This window comes from Eptatretus burgeri, chromosome 13, assembly GCF_056783735.1.
Source record: "Eptatretus burgeri isolate ZD-2024b chromosome 13, Ebu_testis_v1, whole genome shotgun sequence".
Lineage (NCBI taxonomy): Eukaryota > Metazoa > Chordata > Myxini > Myxiniformes > Myxinidae > Eptatretus > Eptatretus burgeri.
This window is the reverse complement of record NC_140973.1, coordinates 54,299,510-54,323,462: the sequence shown is the minus strand read 5'-3', so window position 1 is coordinate 54,323,462 and position 23,953 is coordinate 54,299,510. Positions and strand designations below refer to the sequence as shown.

Here is a 23,953-nt window from a genome sequence, read left to right as displayed (position 1 = left end):
CACTATAAATAAAGGTAAAAATAAAGGTTGGCCGACTTGACCAAATCGATTTTCGACTGGTCGGCCGGAACCGATCGCGGTGGTAAGTCGACGGATATATATATATATATATATATATATATATATATATATATATATATATATATATATATATATATATATATATATATATATATATATATATATATATACATACACTTACATGATTTTTCCCCATGTATCGGCTTCAATGTCCATCAACACTTTTATATAATACTGAGCATTATGTCAGTGAGTGAGTGAGTGAGTGAGTCATCAGTGGTTATAATAAGTTATATATGTACAGTATATACACTGCTGGGGTATGCTTCATACATAGATACATAATAAATACTAGTGGTGCCAGGCACAACAAATCCCACCCATTTAAGGCATAAAGTCTTCAGACAATACCGATCTTCACAAATATGTATTTTTCACTATAAGAATGGGTAGGATTATAAGTGACAAATAGAATAAGGTTCACTATAAGCTTAGCTTGAAGTAAATCAGATCATTTTTGACGAAGTTATGAGCGAAAAACGATTTTGATCTTTTAGTGACCTTGACCTTGACCTTTGATCCAATTGGACCCAAAAGTTAATGGGTTCGTCCAAGGTTCATTGCCCACCTGTGGATTAAATTTGATAGTGTTTGCTAAAGCAGTTTTGCCGTAAAGTTGCTTACAGACAGACAGACAAACAAACAAACAGACAAACAAACAAACAGACAAACAAACCGGACGATTACAATATCCCGCTCCCTCCCTCCGGAGGGCGGGATAATTAGCTTTATGATTAGAGGCAAGCATCCCTAACCGCCTGCTAGATGAGCACAACAAGGGTGCACTGATTTTCGGATATTTTCATGTATGGACACTTTCTGATGGGTTTCCAGTATTTATTGGTGTCGTGGCTTCGATGTCCGTTGTCACACAAAATTTCAGCTTTATACGTCACCCAGAAGGTACCGAACATAAATATCAGTCAGTCAGTGAGTCAATGAGTGTTTAGAATGAGATGTTCTATTACTGGCGGGGTATGTTTACACATTGTAAGCAATAATGAACTGTGCTTCCCCATTGTCTTGGTTTTTCTCACCTGCATGTTTTTAAATTTTTTTTAAAATATATTTCTATTTTCATTTATGGACACATTCCCAGAATTCTATGATTTTCCCTGGTGGATTGGCTTTGATGTCCACCGCCAAGCAAAATTACCATGCTTCCTCATTGTCTTGGGTCGTTCACCTGCATTTTTTTCATTTATTTATTTTCGTTTATGGATGCTTTCGAACAGTTCTGTGATTTTTTCCCCAGTGTTTCGGCTACAATGTCTGCCGCCACGCAAAATTTCAGCTTTCTACATCACACAGAGGGTACTGAACTTTAATATCAGTGAGTGAGTGAGTGAGTGAGTCCGTGAGTCAATTAGTAAGTGGGTAATGTGACATATTTTGTTCAGTGTTTGATATGGAATTTGTTCAGGGTATTGGTGATAGCTCGCCTACGCTTCCTGAAGGATAGCTGCACCAACAGCTGCACCAACCCCAGTATCATCAACTATCACCCATACACGCACACACTAATATGCACGTAAGCCAATATCCCCATATGCTCTATCTCCAATGTTTCCAGGTACCTATTCAGACCACCTGTGGATTAAAATTTTTTTTTAATATATTTCTGTTTTTATTTATGGACACATAAACATTAATTGTGACGTCATTCGTGACGTCATAGCACCGTGTCTTGTCATTGGTCGACAGATAAATGGCCGTAACTTTCAAAGTACAATTTAAACTTATCTACCCCCTCCGCTGAAACCACCTTTCAGGGGAGACCATTCCAGGCATCCACTATGACTGAAAGACCCCTGCCTTACAACTATCCAAATTCTCATCGTTTTTACCCTCAAGCTATGGCCCCTGGTCCTAACACTGCCCATTCTGCTGAAATACTGCATTGGACCATTTTTGTCCACACCTTTCATTATCTTAAACACCTCCATCAGTTCCCCTCATAATAGTACTGCAGCATCGGAAACCAATTGTTCAAATTTGCATAAAAGCACCAAAATTGGTGCTTTTATGGAAGTTTGAACAATTGATCTGAAATATCAGACTACGCTGCTGGACTATAATTGCCTCCCTTCCAATGTCCTTTCTACTTCAAACATTCCTCCGAGCTTCATCTTGCTTGTCCTGGAATCCATTGAGTAGCTCGTCGCTGTATCCTCTCTATGACAGCGATATCCTTCCTCAGTTGTGGTGACAAAAACTGCACAGAATATTCCAGATGAGGCGTCACTAAATTCCAAAACAGTGTTAACATCACCTCTTTCAATTTATAATTTATCCCCCCTATGAATACAACCTAAAACTGTTAGGTTTAACTCAAGCTGCTTGCATTGTGCTGTCTACTTACCCCCTATTAACCATTACCACTCCCAGATCCTTCTCCTACATGAAATGCTACCAGACTGCCCCTTGTGATCTCTATTTTTATTATTCCTACCCAGTCCCAGCACTTTCCATTTCTTTATGTTAAATTGCATCTGCCAATCTCTTGTCCGAATTATTGAAGTATCCAAACTCTTTCCTGAATCTTATCACCACCCTATTTCAAATCTACGTTACCTCCAAGCTTTGTGTCATCTGCAAATTTGGAAAGCCTCCTCTTAACTCCACTATCCAAATCATTGATGTAAATTATGAATAATAACTGTCCCAGTACGGATCTCTGAGGTACCCAACAACTTACATCTTCCCAGCCAGAGATCTTCCCAATCACTGTCACTCTTTGCTTCCTAAAACTAAGCCAGTTTCCAATCCAGTTAGCTACCTGACCAGCCACTCCACAAGCCCTCACCTTGCCGAACACCCTCCAATGGGGTACCTTATCAAATGCCTTCTGAAAGTCAAGATCCGCTACATGCACTGCACTTCCCTCATGCACCTAATCAGAAACCAATTCATAGAACTCCAATAAATTTGTTAAACATGATCTCCCTTTTGTAAATCCATGCTAAGTACATTTAATTAGTTTGTATCTATTTTAATGGTTCGTCATATGGTCCGTAATTATGTTTCCAACACCTTCCCCACAACTGAAGTCAAGCTCACAGGTCTATAGTTCCCCAATTCCTCTCTGCATCCTTTCTTAAATGACTGTGTTACATTTGTTTCTCTCAAATCCTCTGGCACCTGTCCCGACTCGGAGCTGTTAAAGATGTCCGCTAATACCACACGTACCTGCTCCGCCACCTCCCTCAAAACTCTAGGATGCATATTATCCTGCTCTGGAGCTTTAACATCTGTTCGGTTTTCTCATTGCTTCTTCACTTCATCAACTCCTACATATATCTCTTATAAAAAGCCCTTGCTCACCCCCAAGACAGATACCCCCGCTTTTGTAAATTCCCCTGACTGTTCCCAGGTAAATTGTGAAGCAAAATACTATTTAATAAGACTGCCATCTCACCCTCATTGTCCACCAACTCTCCTTTGTTATTCCTCAATGGGCCCCCACGGGTCCACCTCTTAACCATTCTTTACCCCTTTATATACTCAAAGAATATCTTTCTGATGTTTTAAATATTCTTGGCTATATCCTTTTCATATTCCCTTTTGGCCTGCTGAGTTATTTTCTTAACTAGTCTCTGCCTCCTCCTATTAGATGTGAGGCTGACTCTTGTCCTGATATTTCATACTTAATAAATGCCTTCTGCTTATCCTAAATTACACTTTGTACCTCCGTGCTCAACCACCTTTGTCCACCTTTATACCTCAATGGAATATGCCGACTATGCACCGTAAACATTTCCTCCTTGAAGGTTGCCCATTTCTCCGACGCAGACCGTCCACTCATTAACTTTACCCAATCTAAAGCTCCCAAATCTCTTCTCATACACTCAAAGTTTGCCCTCCTAAAATCCAACAGTCGTATACCACTATCCCGAACTTCACCTCTCAATAATAGAGGAACGCTTACGATATTGTGTTTGCTTGATGCGTCCTCCACGATATTGAGATCATTAATCAAAACGAGGTCCAACACAGCACTCTCCCTCGTGGGCTTTTGCACAAACTGGGTTAAAAAGCAATCCATGACAATGTCTAAAAAAAAATCCTCATCTGCTGTTCTGCCCTTTCCCTGTTCCTGGACCCAATTTATTCCAGGCAAGTTTAAATCCTCCATATAATCAATACTCTTCCATTATCACATTCTCTTCTGAATTTTTCACACTTTCATCTTTCCTGCTCTTCCCTCACACCAAGAGACCTAAAAAAAAGCACATGACAAGTATTTTACTATTCTTCCAATCTCTAATCTCAATGCACTTGGAATCCTCTCCATCAACTCAGATTGCCACACCTCCACTTTTATATTTCCTATCACACCTATAAACCTTGTAACCTTGGATTCATGTCCTCCAGTTAGATTGCTCACTCAACCACATCTCACTTACAACAACGAAGTCATATGCAATTACAACAACGATTACCATCCATCCCAGCTTCCAACTCTTCCATCTCTCCATTCAAGATCCCAGCATTTGTGCACAACACCTTCAGCCTTTCCCTTCAAGAAACCACCCGCTGCTGTCACAACCCTCCAACCACATCCTCAGTTTCTCTTCCAAAAAATAACTCCTTAATTTTATCTCACCACCACAAAACTCTACACCCCCCTTCTATTAAGCATCTGCCATCTGACTTCACACGCTCGCTATGATCCCCACATATTCACAAACCCAAATCCCTTTTTCTCCCCAGCCACCAATCCAGCCACTCCTTCAAATCCATCACTCTATTAAAGAAATTGGAACTCACTCCCACCTTTGAAAGAATCCCTAAAAAAAAATCACGTTACATCTGAAGTTCTGCAAATGTTTCCCCAAAAATTCATCCCTCTATTTTACATCCATAGCTCGTGGAACAGCTCGTAGAACGAAATGATCAGGACGAAACAGACAAAAACATTACGCAAAACACGCATGGATGGGGTGGACAAGTTGGGACACAGAGGATGCATGGGATGGAAGGAAGGATACTCAAAGGAGGGAAAACAGGAAAATTTGAAGGGAGAAGGATTTGGGTGGGGTTAATGAGGCTATAAAGGATCATGGTTTTGGATTGGGGATGATCTGAGATGGTGGAGAAAAGGTGTTTTGAAGACCTGGAGGGAAGAATGAGATTCAAGAGGATGCGGAAGTTGATTCCACAGGTGGGGAAAAAAGAGGAACAAATTAGAGGTGAGCAGTGATTGTGTATTTCAGTGGTTTCACCAGAAAGGGATTGATGGTGTGCCGTGTGAGCCCTGCAGAAACCTGGGTGGGGAAAAGCATGGAAAGAGCACCGTGCAAGGATAAAACGGAGGCGGTGGAAGACTGAGAGACCACTGACCTACCTGCGATAGGTGAAGTGATAAGCCCATCGACTCAGCTTCATCGCAGGAGATTTCAATAATCTTGAAGACCTTGGTTTCCACAGCGTCAAGCTTAGCAAGATGTATTTCTTTTTCTCTCGAGGGGAGCTAGCCCAGAGGGGAGAGCAGTACTCCAACAAACTGCAGATGAAGGCGTTTTCGGTAAATAGGAGTTCAAGTGTGCCAAGGAAAGATGTTGTTTGATGGAGGATTCCCAGTCAGCGGCTGGCTTTGGAGGCCAAATTTGAAATGAAGTTTTCCCAAGAATGATCATGGCTGATTGTGAGACCCAAGAGTTTGAATGATTGAACTTCCTCCAGAGGATTGTTAAGAAAGTAGATTGGAGAGTTTGCCAGACGGTCCTTTTGGGGAGAGATAGTGAGAGTGTGACATATGTCAGGAATGAAAGATATATTTCAAGTGTTTGACCAACTTGCGATTTTTAAAAAAAAGTTTGAAGAGAGGTAAGAGGCTGCAGCCCGCCTGCGTGAAGAATCTGGGATATCACGGCAGAGGGTGAAGTCATCAGCAAATAGATAAAGAGGATTTTGCAGTGTCAGAGAGATCATTGATGAAGATGAGGAATAGGACTGGGCTCCAAATCCGGCCTTGGGGCACTCCAGCCTTGACAGGGAGAGGAGATGAAAGGATTCCGTTGAGTGCCATCCATTGGCTACAAGAGGAGAGGAAGTCAGTAAGCCACGTGTGGAGTTGGCCTTGGATGCCATAGGCAAAGAGTTTGGAGAGTAAGGCAGGATGCTAGGCTGTATCAAAAGCACGAGATATGTCCAGAGAGATGGCCTTGATCTCATGTCTGACATTAAGGGCCTCCACCCATTGTTAGGTGAGTTGAAGCAGCATGTCCAAGGTGGAGTGACCTGGTCTGAATCCAAATTAGTGATCTAAGAAGAGGTTGTTGGAGAAAAGGAAGGATTTCATATCAACTGTGATGATGGATTCCATGACCTTGCTGATTGGAAATCAACTGATGAGTCTGCAGGTGAGCAGATGAGTTTTTGCACATTTTTTTGGTAGTGCAGTTTTGTTGGCAGATTTCCGAGCAGATGAAAGATGATCCAGTGTAAATGGCAGGGTGAAAAGAATAGAGAGAAGATGTGCAGAGGTAGCAGAGAAAGTTTTGGGACACGTGAGCCGATGCTGTCTGGTCCAGTAGCAGAGTCTGTTGAGGGTTGAAAGAACATTATCCACCTTCTTAAGTGCAAAAAGTCCAGGAGTAGTTTGAGACAACAGGTACGTGCAGATCGATTATTTATTTATTTATTCAAATTCAGCCCATGGCTACTTGGCTGCACCATTTTCAAGGAGAACTGCTGTGCCACCAATGCAATACCCCCACTACCAGTAAGATAGTACTCACTTTGCTAACCTCAAAAAGATGACAGGCTGAGTCAAACGACCTGGTGTTAATTCAACAGGAAAACAGGGGCTTGAATTCACAACTGTAAGATCTTAAACCAGCCACCTTAACCATGAAGCTAACACCAGACTTGCAGATTGGCAATGTTATGCACATAGATAATGCATATTTTCAAGTAGATAATACATCACTGCACATGACAGAATGGAATTTTTAGTGTTTCGCTGAATCAAAAGTGAGGTTGAGGTTACAAAAAGGATAATAACGTCTTTGTTGATCCAATTAGTCAACCAAAATTTCGAAACCAACCACTTCACTATGCAGGACCCTACTTCCTTCATCTTCTGTTGAGAAGTGCTTGGCAAACTCAGGTCACTTTCCAACTGCAGGTTGACAAGCGTGATCCCGACCATGACAATCGATCCCACACCAAGCAGCAGGAAAAGATGAACATATCACCACTCGACTAAACAACCAGCTAAAACCGAGTGTTCTTAAAAGTGAACGGACAATAATAAGGTTTAATTAAAGACGAGCTAAAAAGGGAGGAAATCACTAAAGTATTCTGAAGCAGAGAATGGAATGTGTTTGGATGGTTCTGGAGGAATGATGCCACATGTTCAACGATGCATTTCTTGCTTTTCTCGATATGAACCCCGTGATGATTGGATCATAACGTCTTAGCTTGGGATCACCTAGTGCCGATTGGTTTGTATTTTAGCCTGGGATTGTTATGACCTTAGCATGAGGTCTTCAAGAATGAATGGATTATGAGTTGGAGTTTATTGAGTGATTTCAATGTTTACCTTTCTCTGATTAAAAAAACAAGGACAAATGTGTCCAAGAGCAGCGTCCTAAAGGTTTTGTTGGCTAAAAAAAAAAAAAAACAACAAAAAAAAACAACTTCCGATATTTTGTCACGTGCCTTGATTAAGCCAATAGCGAGACCCGTCATGATGTATTTATGTATTTACGAAATAAATAGTGTATTTACGAAATTACAATACGATAAATTGAATAATCTTCAAATAGTAACGTGAACTTTTCGAAACTTTAAAGCAAATGTCCGAATATATTTAAAAGTTCATGATAGACGCTCTCAAAAGGCACCATCCATGTGAGGATGTGTACATGTGCTTAGTATTTAAGGAGATCCGGATCCTGTATATACTAGAGCCGAGTCCTCGAGGTTAAAGTTTTGGAAGAAGAAGAAGAAGAAGAAGAAGGAGAAGGAGAAGGAGAAGGAGAAGGAGAAGGAGAAGGAGAAGGAGAAGGAGAAGGAGAAGGAGAAGGAGAAGGAGAAGGAGAAGGAGAAGGAGAAGGAGAAGGAGAAGGAGAAGGAGAAGGAGAAGAAGAAGAAGAAGAAGAAGAAGAACAATGCTGAGCTCTCCATGAGCTAATCGCTACGTGAGACGCTGCTAAAAACAATTCCATGGAACTCGAGTCTCAACCAAAACGTCAAAAAATAACTGAATGTTTGACGAAACCATATTTTCGACAGTGTGGTTTCGACCTATTTCTGTCAGTACCTCTCACAGTGCTAAGCATGAATAAAATGTGGCTGCTGTGTGCAGCGAAACGAATACTCATGGTCAGGTCATTTATTTGGATTGGGCTATTTGTCTTTCTCATCTGAGCAATGAGTTAATGGTTGTTGGATCTCTGCATCAAATCCCATCTGCTGTGTTGATTTATTCATTGCATACAAATGTCCTTGTAATTCATGTGAAGCACACTGACCTCTCCTGACGTCCATAACCGGTGTAACGTTGACCTCATTGTAAAATTTTAAACTCTTCACTGATCAACTTTAATGTTCTGTGAGATAAAATAAATGGTAACACATTTATTATATTTTAACCTTATCTTTCTGTATGTACACGAAGAGCTGTCGCAACTACTGGAATGCCTCATTCCATCAATTCGATAGTCATGTGCAGAGTGTCTGCTGGCTGCATCATCACTGGGACAGAACTATGCCACTGCTATAAGGCCTCTATTAAATTAATTCGGCCAAGATACATCGTCTGTTTGTTTTTTTTTAAGTTACCATAGGATCTTGAACACTCCATGTCTCCGCTTGCAGGTGAAGAGCGAAATAACAAAGGGTAATAGTTTTAAATTGGCAAAGTGTGGTTATTCGACAAAGGCAGACATCGGAGTGAAATACAGAAGAACAAAGATAGAACATGTATAAGCATTTAAATATGGTGTATCTGGGGTTGAGAGAAGCTTTACAATCAATGAATGACAAGAGCAAACAGAGGGATTGCAAAGGTGGACAGCGTGGAGCAGATTATGTGGAAAGGACAAGGGATGAAGGTTTTGCCAATGGATTCTGAAATCAAGGAGAATTGCAATAACACATTGAAAGCTTTTGTTATTCCTGTTGAATTGCCCTGTTAAAAAAAAAAAATCCATGCATGAAGTTTTTTGCCAAGCAAATCATGCACTTCCTAATGGCGACCATTCGTCTTCAAGTGAGAATGTGAAATCCCACAATAATTCATGAGGAGTCGTGATTTTTATTCCACGAACAATAGCATCACCACATTTCTGGTGATAATAGCCAGACTGTTGGATTTTACTTTTCAAACCACAGACTAAGAGAAGCTTGCACATCCACCGTATATGCAGATCAAGGACATTACAAGACAACATACGAGAGTTACAAGGACAACGTATGTAATGGATTTAAACCTGAGATGTCATCCTCATAAGCCAAGTGCTCAGAAGGAAAAACCAAACTCTTAAAATTAATCCGTTACCAGCTCATCTACAATCTTAGAATACCTATTCGACTTGTCAGTTCTTTTTCTCTCGATTTTCAATTTACGTTCACATCTCTCATTAGTGGAGCAACTTAGCATAACAATTGTGCATTTTGTGAGGAAAGCACCAAATTTGGCACACTATTATTATAAACAGATTTGGATATTGGGCCATCTCAAAATTGTTGATGTCAGTGGAAAATGGCTGCCACAGCCATCAGCAGCTGCATTTGAGATGGCCCAATATCCAAATCTGTTCATAATATGATAGGATACTAGTGTGCCAAATTTGGTGCTTTCCTCACAAAATGCACAATTGTTATGCTACATTTAGCTAATTTGCCCCACTACATGTGCAATCATTCTTTTTTTCGGCACAACCATGGAGATGTAATGGACGGTGCCCTAATGAGGGGTGTATAGACATAAAGCTTTCCATTGTATTTGTTTCCTCGTTTTAAGCACCCATGTCAGCGATTGTCACAAAACTGAGAGAAGAGTATCACCAACAGATGAATGGCTTTGATGAGGTAAATGACTGAACTTTTACAAAGGAACAGAACTTGATTGTCTCTTTCTATTGTCATGCACACACTTCTTCATAAATGAAGAACCAATCAAGCAAATGGCCATTTGAGGTGTCCCTTTAAGATCATGTGAATGCAGTCATCCATAATCAGTGTTTAAGTGCAGCCATCTTGGAAAAAAAATCCAACAGCACGGTTGTGAATAACACTCCAATGGTTGACGAAGCATGGCAGACAAAATGCATACGACCTTGCTGTACATCACATACCCTGAGGCTGTGTCTCGAGGATTCTTTGGGCCAGGTTAACGCTCCCCTTTAGCAAAAATGTCAGACTCACTGGAGATAGCCTGGGTAACAAATATGCAGGGAAGTGTGAGAGAGGAGGCCTCGAGAAAAAAACAAAAAACAGCGATACTGTGCCGGATCATCGATGCTGGAGTGGAACGACTCGAAGTTGATGGAGATATCGCTTTAGGAAAACATCCAACATGATCATCAGTCAATCTCAGGCTAGACACAAGGACCTTCAATGTGGTGGAGAGGAGCCTGGGTAACAAATATGCAGGGAAGTGTGAGAGAGGAGGCCTCGAGAAAAAAAAAAAACAGCGATACTGTTTCGGATCATCGATGCTGGAGTGGAACGACTCGAAGTTGATGGAGATATCGCTTTAGGAAAACATCCAACATGATCATCAGTCAATCTCAGGCTAGACACAAGGACCTTCAATGTGGTGGAGAGGATTTGTGCCTCTGTATTGAACGACCCAAACAACCATAACCCCATGGTAAGTTGTGAAACTAGTATATGTGGGTCATCTGTTAAACTGAAATATATCAGTTATAAGCTGAACTGGTATGCAATCTCCTGCAAAAGTATTCATATTTTGATACCACCTGAGCTTATCTCATGATGCTTTCAAATAAAACTTAATATATAGAATCTTCACAAACGACTCCAAAGTGATAAAGCGAAAAAATGAGATAAATGTGAATAAGTAAGATTACCAGATAAAATCAGATCATTCTCAGTTGCATAAGTATTCAAAAACACTTTGCCTAATTAACGCGAAATCACTTCAGGAGCAAATTATTTGTTTGATGGTGTTACAAAGTGAGTAATAGGTTTCACCTGTATGTAATCCATGGTTTAACTTAAAATTAAATTCCATCACTTATCTAAGGATATTTTAGGTGCAACCCACTTGGTCAACCAACAAGGCAAACATGAAGACCAAGGAGCTTGCCGAAGAAGTCAGACATAAAGTGGTGGAGAAGCACCGTTCAGGAGAGGGTTATAGGAAGATTTCAAAGTCACTAATTATCCCTTCGAGTACGGTGAAATCCATCATTAAGAAGTGGAAGACCTATCGTAACACCCAGACTCGACCCAGATCAGGTCAACCATACAAACTCAGCAGCCGGGCAAGCAGGAAACTGGTTCGGGATGTCATTGTAAATCCAACAATAACTTTGAAAAAGCTGCAAGGCTCTATGTCTGAGATTGGGGTCAGTGTTCATCAAACAACAATATCCCATTCCCTTCACAAAGCTGGCCTCAATGGACAGGGAGCAAGAAAGAAGCAATCACTGAAAAAGACTCATCAATAAGGTCACATGGAGTTTGCGAAAAAGCATTTATGTGATACTGCAGGACATATATTCACAATTTCAAATCTCACAAGTTCTGTCGTCAGACGAGACAAATTGAACTTTTTGGTCAAAATCAAAAGTGATACATCTGGTGCAAGCTCACCACTGCACATCACCCAGTCAACACCATCCCGACTGTCAAGCATGGTGGTGGCAGCATCAGTTATGACGCTGCTTTTCATCAGCAGTGACTTGAAAGCTTGTCAAGGTAGAAAGAAAATGGACGGTGCAAAGTACTGTACAGGAAAATCCTTGATGAAAAGCTGCTTGATTTGTGCACGTTTTGTGCAGGTATCCTGACGTGTAACCTACTTAACCTATAACAGTGTTTAGCTTGATCTCTTCAGTTATGAATAAAAAAGTTCATTTGGAAAAAAAATTCTACATAATTTGCAACTCATCTAAATGTGGCATTGGCAGAGGGTGAATACTTTTGCAGGCCATTGTATATCAGTTGTAGGCAAAACTGTACATATGGGTTATTTATTCATTTGAATATATGTGCCAATATCCTTGAATCCTTCCATAGCATCCAAGATAACAACCATAGCAACTGGGACATATATTCTGTTTTCGACAAGACAAAAAGCTTTTTATCAGTTTGAGTTTTGCTAGTTTCAATAATGCCAAATTTGAGGGTGTCTCATGATTCCTTCTTTCAATTCCAGGTTTTACTGCTTGGAAGCTTTGATAGTTGTGAATAAATGTAGCATGATTTGCGTTTCAACGTTGTGTTTTGAAAATTAAGATATAAACTTTAATTATTTAGTTTGTGAAAAAATCAAATTGGCCTGATTGATACTCCCATCTGAGAGCAAAGTTTATGAAGGTGGGATCTTTTTTATTTATTTATTTATTTATAAGGAAGGTGCAAATTGATCCCCTTGACTACAGATCTATCAGCTTATTTCCAATCATCAACACGGTCATGGAATTCATCATCGCAGATGATATAAAATCCTTTTTCTCCACCAACCTCATCTCAGATCACCAAAGTGGACTCAGACCTGGTCACTCCACCTTGGACATGCTGGATGTCCTCCAATGGATGGAGGCCATCAATGTCACACATGACATCAGGGCTGTCTCTCTGGACATACATATCTCATGCTTTACATACAGTCTGGCATCCTGCCTTAATCTCCATACTCTCTGCCCATGCCATCCAAAGCCAACTCCACACATGGCTTTCTGACTTCCTCTACTCTCGTAGCCAACATGTGGCTCTCAACAGAATCCTGTCATCTACTCTTCCTGTCAAGGCTGGAGTACCCCAAGGCAGTGTTTTGGGCTGTGCTATTTTTGATTTTCATCAGTGATCTCTCTGAATCTCTGGAAAACCCTCTTTATCTATTTGCTGATGACTCCACCTTCTGCCATGACATTCCTCATCCTTCACACAAGCATGCTCCAGCCTCATCCCTCTCTTCAGACCTTGACAAAATCACAAGCTGGTCAAACACTTGGAATATGTCTTTCAATCCTGACAAATCTCACACTCTCCCTGTCTATCTCTAAAAGGACTTCTTGGCAGTACTGCTCCATCAAACTGCAGATGAAGGCCTTGCAGGTGGCTAGTTCCCCTGCCTCACACCTTGTTCAGCTTGATGTCATGAAATCAAGGTTACAAAGGAAAATGGATGGGTGAGATGGAGGAGGTTTGGAGGAGTGCACCCCCCGAATCTCCGACCAGACCACTCACCGAAATCCCCAAATCTCCCAACTCCCCCAAATGTCCTACCCACGAATCACAAATCCCCCACACTCCTCGCAAATCTTTCATGACCCAAATCTCCCACCACCAGCCCACAACCTAGTATGTATAGGAGGTTTGGGGTGTGGGTTGGTGGTTGGGTGAGACATTTGAGTGCAGTAGATATGTGGAAGATTCTGGGGCAGTGAGTGTGTTGATGGGAGATTCTGGGCCAATGGGCGGGTGGTGATTCTGGGGCAGTGGGAGGGAGATTCAGGGAGTGGGAGGTCTCTTTCTGTGAACAGTTAGCTGTCTTGAGAATCCATCTGTGCAGCAGAAAAATAATTGATTATTGACTGTGCAGTGAGTGTGAAGACAGATCTTAAACCTGATTAAAGGGGAGTTTCAATGGCACCACCATTCAAGTCGATTTTCAGTTACAGGTGCTCGAAGCTGCTGCGAGCTTTAGAAAATATCTGCGGTGTTTGGGGCGGATGGACTTGTCTGCCATCGAGGGTCATGCAGTGGGTGTCTTGTAGACAACAGCAAACGTAAGGGAGAGGCATGCTTTGTTTAGCAAGACCTCAGGCCAGATCACACAATTTGTGTGACCACAATCTGACGAACGCCAAGGCTTTACGATAAGATGCATGTATGAGAGGTCTTGAAGAGGGTCTGACCACGATAACAGGTGCCAAGGGAGAAAAAGGAGTCTCATGAAGACTGTCACAATTGGCCACTTAACAAACTTAACGAGAATGCGAGATGAGCAGAGCGCGGAAACATACAATTTGGACAAATTGCATTGATCGCTCAAACTTTGAGGGAGGCAGTGATTGCCGTGATGTCCATCTCCACCAAGCAGCCAAAAAAGCGTTTCTTTTGATGCAGCTTTTACTGAATTAACGGAGTTTGCCAACTCTTCTCACTGTTTGCTTTGCAATTAGTGCTTTGACAGCCGATGAATGGATTTCTTGCGTGCCATGCCCCCTTCCCTCATTACCCACCCCACCAACCCTCAGTCATATTCGTGAAAGACAGAGCTGTGTATCTTACACTCGCGGAAACCATTGTCGGAACCGGGTGATCTACATTAAAATGTTATGATTATCATTTGGCTTGCTCTATGCACACGGACTTGCACATCACACCACATTGTTCGCATGATCGTGCCAACCACCTTCCTCCTCCGAGTCATGCAACATATCTGTTGGCTCCAAGCATTCGGCCCTTTCTAATTAGTTTGCAATCGATCTCGTGACCAAACATCTCTGATTCAGCTAACGGCGCTCGGACTATTCAAATCACGTGATGATGTAGCTTTGGTTGTGATGGTATTGACCGCATGTCGGCGTTGCGACTGACTCACAGCATCATGCCCACGTGGACTGGCAAAAATTAAGTGCTTTCAATGTGGATTCACACCACCGCGCCCATGTGAATTTGCACCACCACACCGAAGTGGACCTGAACCATCATGCATACTTGGAATGCCACCACCTTAGCCAAACAAAAAAGAACCTGCTACACCCTGAGAGAGCCTAATTGCAGGGAAACGAGAACGGCACTCGGTAGAGCCCACACCTCGACGAGGCTGAACAGTTTACATTTTGTTTCCCATTGAAAGGCCGGATCTGGATCCAGACCTGAACCAAAATCCAGTCGGCTTGTCATCACCTAACCAACTCATCCAACTAGTTTTGTTATAACCCGTCCAGAAGTTTTTGAAATATCAGGCTATAAATCGTTTTTGGCCTCATTTCTCAATGGTGAAGAATGACTTCAAAAAAATTCGGATCCGGATTCAGATCATTAATGGAATCAAACCAATTCGTCCTTGTAACACACCCAACACGTCGACTAAGTTTTGTCCGAATCCGTCCACAACTTTTTAACAAATGTTTTATATCGTTTTTGGTCCGATTACTCAATGGTGAAGAATCATTTTAAAAATTCTAGTAGTCGGATCCGGATTCGGATCTTCACCAAAATCTAATCATTTCGTCCTAGTTACATGCCGAACTTGTCCACAAAATTTCATCCGGATCCGTCTGCAGCTTTTTGAGATATCCTGTACACAAACAAACAAATGAAATTGCTCGTTGAGCAAGGAATCGCTGGAATAACTTTGTCATATCTCCATGATCATTGAAAAAACAAAAAACCTGGAAATCAATTTGGTTCTTATAAGTCGATAGTGCTACTGTTTAATGAGTTATAGCACTTAGTTCGGTCATGATCATAACTTGGAAGTCAATCGGACTTGAAATGGCGTTTTTATCACAATTTGAAAGTTTTGACCCGACCCCCTGACATTCGACCCCCGACTGCTAAGAAAGGCGTTGGTGACACCCCAATGAGACATATGGTGGGATGCAGAATTGGAAGATGCACATTTTGGATTTAGTTTGAAGTCGATACGACCATGTTAGCGGACGTTATTGTGAAAATAAGAATTTCGGTTTTTGACCTTGACCTTTGACCTAGATTCACCAAAAAACGACAAGTGTCCAAGTTGGACCATGGCCGACGTCTCGACCCAGTTTTGTCATGATCGCTGAAACGGTGTGACTGCTACAGGGTAAACAAACACACAAACAAACAGACAGACAGACAGACACACAGAATGACACACACAACCGACCATCATCATTGCCGAAATCCGAAGGATTCCGGCAATTAACAAGGGTGAAAACATAACCTCCTTCACCTTTGATAGCGGAGGTAAAAATTGGCAGCCCAACTCTATGGGCATTACGTGTCAGAGCGGCGAGTTTCACTTTTCAATAATTTCATGCAGAACTTAAGCCAAAAATAAAGCACAGGCCAAGCATTGATATGTATGGTTGGTGTTCACAAATTACCCATGATGTGAACACCCAGAATGATGCGGGAGAGACGCAAAATGATACTGGAGCCGAACGGGAGAAATGCACAATGATGATAGATACGAATGGGTGAGACGCATAATGATAGTGGACCCTAATGGGAGAGAAACAATGGTGATAAAGCCAAACGAAAAAGATGCACAATGATGGCGGAGCCAACGAGGAGATACACAATGATGGCAGAGCCGAACGGAAGAAACACGTCTTAAACAGGTAGGCAAAAGCATCAAATAGAGCATATGAGTGATCTTTTCACAGCGCCTGGCAGTGCATGAAGAAATTGCAAGGAACGCCTATTGAAAAAAGTACAACGGGGCATGGCCTGCATAGGGGAACATGCACATCGAGGGTGTGAGGCGGTGGTAAGTATGGCAAGATGAGTGAGGTCATGCGAATGGTGATGGGAGAATGCTGTAGAGCCATGTGTTGTAACGTGGTACAAGCCACGGTGCTGTATACTCCAGTGGTCAAAAGTTTGAGAACACCCCTATTTTTCAGTTTTTGCTGACATTTAAGCAGTTCAAGACAGGGAATAACCTGAAATGGTACAAAGTGAAGCCGTAAATTGTCAGAGGTTAAAAAAACAAAGTTTAGGTTGCCAAAAACTGATAAATAATGTAAATTTCAGAGTTGTTAATAAAGGCCTTTTTAGGGAACAAGTAATGGGTTAGCAACTGCAGCTGTTCTGTAGCAATGGAAGTAAATTAAGCCTTGAAAGTTGATGCAAACAATTCCTATAGGTGTCCCAACTTTTGTTGATTAGTTACAAACCCTCTGTCTGTATAAAAGCTGTGTTGGAGCAGACTGTGTTGCTACACCCTCTGAAGCATTATTTGGACAACATTGCACTGCATGAAGTAGTATGTTGCTGTTATAATGGTGAGAAAATGACAATTTACAAAGGAAGACAGACAGACCATTATAACTCATAAAAGTGGAGGTCTTTCCTTTAGAGAAATTGCAAAAAAGGCAAGGTGTCAGTGGGTACAGTTTCCTGCACCATCAAAAGGCACTTGGAAACTGGAGGAAACTCTGACAGGAAGAGGTCTGGCAGACCCAAAGCCACAACAGAATCAGAAGACAACTTTCTGAGAGTCAACAGCTCGCGTGATCGGCGGCTCACAGGAGATCAGCTTCAAGCATAGCTTAACACTGCTTGAAGTAAGGAAGTCTCAGTTTCAACTGTGAAGAGAAGACTTTTGAGCTGCAGGTTTGACAGGTCGAGGTGGCAGCAAGAAAGCCATTGGTAAGATGGCAAAATAAGAAAAAGAAGCTTGCCTGGGTCATGAAGCACCGCCAGTGGACTTCTGAAAACTGGAAGAAGGTCTTATGAACCGATGAATCAAAATTTGAAATCTTCGGTTCATCACGCAGGGTTTTTGTACGCCGTTGAGTAGGCGAAAGGATGGTTCTTCTGTGTGTGACACCAACTGTCAAACATGGAGGAGGAAGCGTGATGATCTGGGGCTCTTTGTTGGATCCAGAGTCGGCGACTTGCACAGAGTGACTGGCACCCTGAACCAAAAGGGCTACCACAGCATTTTGCAGCGCCATGCAATACCCTCTAGTCTCCGCCGAGTTGGTCAGGGGTTCATCCTACAGCAACATAACAACCAAAAACATACCTCCAGGCTTTGTTAGAACTACCTTAGAAGAAAGGAACAAGATGTTAGGCTTCAAATCATGGAATTGGCAGCACAGTCTCCAGACTTAAACCCCATTGAGCTGGTTTGGGATGAACTGGACAGAAGGGTGAAAGCAAAGCAACCTACAAGTGCAACATATTTGTGGGAACTTCTGCAACAGTGTTGGGAAGAACTTTCCGAACAATATTTGATTTTCATTGTAGAAAGAATGCCACGAGTATGTTCGGCTGTTATATCTGAAAAAGGTGGCTACTTTGATGAGTCAAAAATTTAGATTTAATTTTGTTCAACAAAACGATTCCATGATTTCTTTGTTTATCTGCAATTGTTTCTTTGTTCTATGCTCTAATTTCAGTGTACATTGAAACATTAAACTGCTTAAATTTCAGTAAAAACTGGAAAAATGAGGTTGTTCTAAAACTTTTGACCGGTGGTGTATAGCAACGTGATACGAGGTAGGGGTACCTATTGTGACGTGGTATGAAGTGGTGCTCCCTGCAGCGATGTACCGTAGTATAACTCACGAGGCAGGTTTGTGTTGTATGGCTACGTGGCACGAGGCTGGGGTGTGTATGGTGAAGTGGTGAAAGGCACGGGTTGCCAGACATTGGAGTGTGGCCATGCAAAACAAGTTCCATCGTTTAAATTCCACCATTTGGTGAGCAATACCCACCACCATAGAACTTTCCTTGCTTCAGCAAGCATACTCAGACCTCCTCTGTAATTCGGAGTCCACGAACACGCATGATGCTCTCAAATACACATTCGAGAATCCCCAACACAAATTGAACTAACACAAATATATATATATATATATATATATATATATATATATATATGTATATACACATACTTATATATATATATATATATTTAAATATATATTTAATGTTTTTCTTTGGGGGGTGGGGGCGTCATCAACACCGAGCTGCCCTAGTCGTCGGAACTATTTGTGTGATCACCTTGCGCTTACAGCAAATGCATTGCAAAAATGGGTGTGAAAGAAAACCAGTGGTATGGTGCTCGCACAGAACGAAACACATGGTTCAATTCCAGACAAGCTGGACTTCTGGTATAACAACCAGACACACGGATGTATGGAAGACTTACCACACTCACTTAGGTTCCGCCACCCCAAATGACACAATGACCCCTCCCCAACACAATGATTGTCACGACGACTCATCAGTCGAACACAACACCTCTGTGTGAGTTTCCAAAGACTAATCCTTCCAACATCTATTGAAACTTATTTCTTTACTTTACTGGGCGTTGACTACTGACAACCTGCATCATGGTCGCCGTTCTATAATCCTATCTCACGATCATTTGTTGTATCGACCCAAAGGGGAAAAAAAAACTTCACGTTTTTATAAAATGCAGCAAAATAAACCGATGAGGTGGATTGAAACGATTAGCTGATTTATCTGTAATTCAGAGAGGCTTGTCGTATGAGAAGCATGCGGGGTTATCTGAGTGGTGTTGTGTACATGGCCTACAAAGCATGGACTTTGGTCCATGTAGAGTTGTGTACTGGGCCAATGAAGCATCGACTTGGTGCACATGGAGTTGTGTACCTGGCCGATGAAGTGCAGACATTGGTCCACATGGGGCTGTGCATCAGGCCCAAGGAGCATAGACTTTTGTTAATGGAGAGCTGTGTACCTGGAACACAGAGCATGGACTTTGGTTAATGGGGAGTTGTGTACCAGGCCCATGGAGCATAGACTTTGGTCCAAATGCAGACAGAGGAATGCAGGAACAGGAGTTGTAGTGGTGAGGGGGGAGGGGTAAGGGGCGCCACTCTCAGATTGCTGAATGTGCTGGAGCCCACTCTCATGAGGATGTAGCCAAGCGCATTGTAAGCGCTGGAGCGTGCCCCTTGTGCCACCGTTATGGATTGCTTGGCCGCTTGCGCTAATAATGACTGCGCGACCATTGCCGATCCACTGCACTATTCGCGCTCTAAATTTCATTCCAAGGTCGCGCAGCCTTTGGCCTGCAATGAACAACAGCCCAGTGGCTGAAAAAGCAAATAAAATACCAAAGTTCCTCTGCCTTAACACCAATGGATCACCAATGTTTGTCAATGGAGATTGCATGGCTCTGTGCTTGATTTTACACACCTGTCAGCAATGTATGTGGCTGAAATAGCCGAATCCACTCATTAGAAGGGGTGTCCGCATACTTTCGGCCATGTCGTGTATATATATCTTTATATTTATTTATATATACATATATATATATATATATATATATATATATATATATTATATATAAAGCTCTTTCTCACCACTGACTGACTGAGTGACTGACTAAGGATCGGTGCCTTCTGGGTGACGTAGAAAGCCGAAATGTTGCATGCCGATGGACATCGAAGCCAGTACACTGGAAAAAAATCACCGAATCATCAGAAACCATCTGTAAATGAAAATATAAACAAATGAAAAGAAAATGAAAAAAAGTGCAGGTGAGTGACCCAAGACAATGGGGAATCATGGTAATTTTGTGTGCCGGCGGACAACGAAGCCAGTACACCAGGAGAAAAATCACAGAATAGTCGGAAAGCATCTGTAAATGAAAATACAAATAAATTAAAAATAATAATAATAAAAATATAAATCAAATTCAGGTGAGCGACTCGAGACAATGGGGCAACACGGTTCGTATGCTTACACAATGTGAAAGCAAACTCCACTAGTATGTATATGTGTGTGTGTGTATATATATATATATATATATATATATATATATATATATATATATATATATATATATATATATATATATATATATATATATATATATATATATATATATATATATATATATATATATATATACAGAGATGCCAACTTTTGGAAATCAGAATTAGGGAGGATTTGCAACCGACACCAAATAATGTGCGCGAAGCGCACATCTCGAGCGCGGAGCGCTCGACCCTTGCGGCGGGGTCCAGGGCCCGCCTTAGGGTCCTGGAAGCTCTGGGGTTCCAGACGCTCTCTAGTGCCCTCTGAGCCCTATTTTGGAGCATTTAACATGTTAAGAATTCCCACTTTTTGAACAAAAAAAGGGGAAAATTGTGCACTTTTTAATGTTACATGTATGTTAATATTAGTAAGTTAGGGGACAATCAAAGATTAACAAAAAGCACAAAAGAAGCAATATTTTTCTTACCTTACTGGCTGGTACTACTGCTGCTTGCTTTTTCCATGGCAGCTTTGCTGAGTGACAGCTGTGTGGCTCTTTTAGCCCTTCTGATTATGTCTTTGCTGTATTCTCTCTGGTAGCAAGGGGTGCTATGAGCTAGTTTTTCAATTAAGAGAGCTTCCAGGGTTTTGACACTCAAATTGGGACGAAATTCAGTATGATTCTTCCATACAAGACTGAGTGCCCGCTCACATGATGCGTTCGAATGAGGAATGACCAAGATTCCCTTCATCACTTTGCTCAAATTAGGATACTTCTTGGCACCAGTGCAGGGATCTGTGAGCTGTGAAATCCGATGCCACTGCTCATCCACTCTCACTGTCTCAGTAGCAATTGTAGCTATGGAGGCGTCTGCCTGGTAGTGAGCGAATTCACTCTCAAGACTGTCTATGTCACTATCACCGCCACTGAACAGACAGGGGAATTTCTTGATGAAAAACTCCACACAGTCAAACCCCACTTCTTGGTGTAGCTTAACATCCAGCACCTGAGCATGCTTGGCTAATTCATCATCTAGCGGCCAGGTTTTGAAGATGTAATTGCAGGCTTTCACATAATATGAGCGAACTGCACTGAAGAAACCTTGGATGTCTGACTCACTCAGAGTGAAGGTGGATTTCTTGAGACTCCTTTGTTCCCTTATATACAGTTTGGCATCGTTCCCAATCATGAGGTCCTCATCATTCTTCTGATGATTTCTGTCAGAGAAGGGTACATTTACCAGAGCAACCGATGACACCCATGGTTTCAAAAACCGTACGAAGATATCTTTCAGAAGACCATTCAATTCTCCGTGCAGGAGATGAATACAGGGTTCGTCTCTTTGGAGCAGAAGATTCCCCTTCTCAAAAAGCTTGTTAGCATATTGAAGGAAGAAACAATAGAGTTTTGTTTGTGGAGACAAGAACATCCTGTTGACACGTTTTTCTCTAGATTCCTGCACAGTGTTTGAGGAAGATGTGCTTTTAGTTGTAGAACTCGTAGTACACTTAGCCACAGGGCGATCACACTTGCGTTTACTGCCAGCAGAAGAGGTCAGACTCGTAGTACCAGATCCAATTTTACGTTTGAGGAGAGAGCTTGAGGTAGGTGCAGCCAAGGAAGAAGACCTCTGATTCAAAGGTTTTGCTGAGCTTCTATCAAGTGATTTGGCAAAAGCAGAACTTAACTTGGGTCCTTCTTTGCCTGTGGATGGGACTATCACAGTCTTTCTCGACTCTGAAGGGATCTGCTTTGTCGATGAACGTGATGAAGGGCCGGTGATGCTACCTGCTCTCAGCATTGGTTTTGGTGCTGTCCCTGCTGTCTTCTTCGCAGCAGATACTGCATGCAATGGTAGTGGTGAATGCTGCTCCACTAGTGCTTGATCCTGCAGTGCCAGTACTGGCAGTAGATACAGTGCCGTCCTTCTTGCTCGTTGTTAGAGTCTTGGCTACAGTTGGTTGCATTTTTCTTCGTACTTCTTCTTTGAAGAAGAGGCGAAGTGGCTCCCACTGTTCAATCAGCCTGTCTAGGCACTGACCAAGGGACAGCCACCTTGTTGCGACATGCTTCAGAATCTTGTGTGTCGGGGCATCACAGAGTTCTTGCAGTGCTTTCACTCCTTTGACGTGTTTACTACTTTTGTCCAAGTAGTGGGTAAATATCGATGAGAAAGTCATCTAATTCAATGGGTAAGGCCTGAGCCGCCTTCTTGGCCGTATTGTGCATCATATGGCAAGGGCATCCCATGATGTAGCACTCTGGATTTTGTTTGTGGATATAAGCAGCGACTCCTTTGTGCTTGCCCACCATGACAGAGGCATTATCAGCACAAAAGGAAACACAATTTCCCCACGGAATTTTCCTGTCACTGAACTCATGATCAAGCAGTTTGAAAATGTTTTCTCCAGTGGAATCTTGTTTGCACGCAGGCAAACTTAGCAAACCTTGCTTCACAATCCCAGCACTGTTGTCATAGTACGAAATCAGGACAGGATATAGCTGGGCCTCACCACTGTCATTGCTACCATCTGTAGCTAGGCTAAATGGAGCTAGTCTAGCAATATCGGCAATAGATGAAGCAGTAACATTTGACAACTCACCAATTATTGCTGAAGTTTTTGTTCTTGCACATCCATACTTTGAAGCAACTTTTGAATCTGGAAACATCTTTTGAAATAGAGGTCCAGCATGATCTGAGACTGATATGGGCAAGTTATGTTCCACAATAAATCCACTAAAGAGAAGTTCCGCTCGGGTAACATCCTCTTCCTCGCTTGTCCCTTGTTTGGTGAAATAATTCAGAAGTGTACCGGTACTCGTGCTCGAAGATCTCTCCTTTGCAATGTCTGTGTGCCGTTTGCTTCCAACGTGCTTCCGAATATCATCGCGACCTCCGTGCTCAACTGAAATATCAACGCTGCATACTGTACAATACGCATGATGAATTCCTCTTTCAGACTTTCGAATACACGGGTATTGGAGACTGTATTCGGTCTTGTACTTCTGAGACCATTTCTTGGTCTTCGTAAGCTTCTTTTCTGCCATTTCGTAATCAACATCGAGGGCTTGAAGCATCGGTAACTTCGAAGTCGATGTTCCACAGCTGCAGCGCGACTCGTAGAACTCTAGCGGCTGTTAAACACCGCACGGTGGTCGCGACCGCCGGGCTGGTACGGGGCCCAGCTGCATGCAGTGAGCGTATCGCATGCATATACACTGTGCATACATACCGCATGCACTGTATTGCACACATACCGC

The 23,953-nt window shown here is 42.1% G+C and overlaps 1 protein-coding gene across 4 annotated transcripts in view; it reads right to left on the bottom strand.

Moving 5' to 3' along the window:
• Positions 1 to 23,953, bottom strand: part of PCDH9 (protocadherin 9) — a 190,934-nt gene that overhangs the window by 123,933 nt on the left and 43,048 nt on the right. The window lies entirely within an intron of this gene.